The sequence below is a fragment of the Nanorana parkeri genome, unplaced genomic scaffold (genome assembly GCF_000935625.1).
Source record: "Nanorana parkeri isolate BGI_ZX_2015 unplaced genomic scaffold, ASM93562v1 scaffold977, whole genome shotgun sequence".
In the NCBI taxonomy this organism is placed as follows: domain Eukaryota; kingdom Metazoa; phylum Chordata; class Amphibia; order Anura; family Dicroglossidae; genus Nanorana; species Nanorana parkeri.
This window is the reverse complement of record NW_017307245.1, coordinates 362622-364805: the sequence shown is the minus strand read 5'-3', so window position 1 is coordinate 364805 and position 2184 is coordinate 362622.

Genomic DNA, 2184 nt, shown 5'->3' with positions numbered 1-2184 from the left:
ACCTTGCTCTTCAGTTCCCATAAAACCCTTGTGCTGGGAAGTTCTGGATTCCCCTATACTCACATATACAGGAGACTAGAGCGGTGGCAAAGGTAATTATAGGCACTAGAGGGTACCTAGTGGTGGATTCGGCAATTTGTTTAGGTGGCAGGTGCCTAACCTCTTCCCACTGGCTGATTGCATACATGTGGCAGCAAAGAGGTGGGCCATATGCCGTGCTGCCACATATCTGCATTTAGCTGGGAGCGTGCGCCAGTCACAAAGCGACCGGTAAGCTGCGCTCCTGATCACCATGACAGCCAATCACAGTGTTCGGGAAGCCTAGGAATGCTAAACTTTTCTTAAAGGGGCAGTGCGAAGGGGATATAGGATCAGTCTAGGATTACCTCCAAAACATGCTCCATCATGGCACCCTATATATACCAGGGGTAGATAACCTCCGGACCTCCAGCTGTGGTGCAACTACAAATCCCATGAGGCATTGCAAGACCCTGACAGCCACAGGCATGACTCCCAGAGGTGCATGCATCATGGGCAGGGCTTAAAAAATCCACTCGTCCTCTCGTCTGTGACGAAGAGGACTCCGGAGCCGGGCGAGTAGCTTCTTGGGCGGCCGTTGTAAATACACGGCCGGGAGCTTTACATTCAAGCGATCGGGTGTCTCTAGAGATGCCAAAACGCTTGTATTAGCTGCGGTTTCATCAAAGTGAAACATATTCACCTTCCAAAGCAGACACAGCTACACACCGCCGTGGAGGTCAGTGACCAGGCTTCTACCAGTGACATGTGGGGGCGGGGTCAGGAAGGAGCATATTTGTAAATCTTGAACGTATCCTTTCACTGTATTAGCTTAAGCAGTGAGTAGCACGTACTAGGATGGGAAGTCTGTCACTATACAAAGCAAGCTACATCAGATCCAAGATGGCCGGACATCACATCAGCCGCTCGATGGCCCTGAAGCCTTTAAATATGATATATAATAGACTAAAAAGGAAAATAATTTAACAATTTAAATGCTATAAACCTTATTCATCACATGACCATAGTAAGGTACTAATTGTATTAGAATTGTCATTTCTTAGGAAGCCACGTCCCCTTTTTAATATACCCAAGAACAATATTGTACAGCGGGACTTCAAACAGCTGCAGAGACATAAGAAGGACTTACAGAGCTTTCCCACTTTAGAATATTGATCATGTGATTACATAACTTTACATATTAATTAATATTCCAGCTTCAGATTAAGGCTCATGCACACGGTTGTGCAGCGCCCATGTGCGTACAGAATCCTGCGCCCGGCAGTCACAGCCATCAGCGCAAATCAGTGTCGGGTTGCGGCTGCACGCTGTTAAACGCAGCTTGGCTGTACGCCCCGGGATGCAGATTGGTACAAGAGGCCCCTGTGATTCCAGGGCGCAGGATCCCGCACACTCTTTGGCCGCACACACACATGGGAATGAATATGTGAATACAATTGCAATACTAAAGAAAAAAAAACATCCAAGTTTCTTATATTGTGAGAAAGTAATAATCAGGATCCACCCAGGAGACCGGATGAAGGACGAATAAATAACGTCTGCAGTGCAATTGTGGGAGGACGGCCGGCGACGGGATTTAAAGTAAATATTTGGCAATGTATTAAAATGAACCCAATGCCGACTCTAAGCCGACTTATTTCAGCCCCTCCCCCTCTGTTTTATAATGGAAGATGCCAATATGATGTGTCATAGGCACCTGTCAGAGCTCCTGGCCCCTCTCTGACTGCCAAACATCGCTATGGGACATGTGCTCTATGACAAGGGAGAGGGCACAGCAGCTGATTGGTTGGCTCTGTTCGAACGTCATGCTTTTGGTCCTCATTCACATGGCCGTATAGTAATATGGAGGATGTTGCCCGCAGGAGCTGGGAGTAAGATCCCGTGTTCTTGCGCTACATGTATGTAACATTACTTGTATTGTAACTTTAAGGCCTTGTTCATACCGGCAAACCGCAGCAGCTGCACAGCAACTGGAGTGCGCTGACAGGCAACAGTGCTGATGACAGGCAACAGTGCTGACACACCGACCACCATCCTTTCTTTCTTTTTTAAATCTTCTTGAGCATATTATTGCGAGTGTAGTATGGTGACGTGTGTGTGTGTGTGTGTGCGTGTGGGGGGGGGGGGGATTGGGGCCATTTTCTC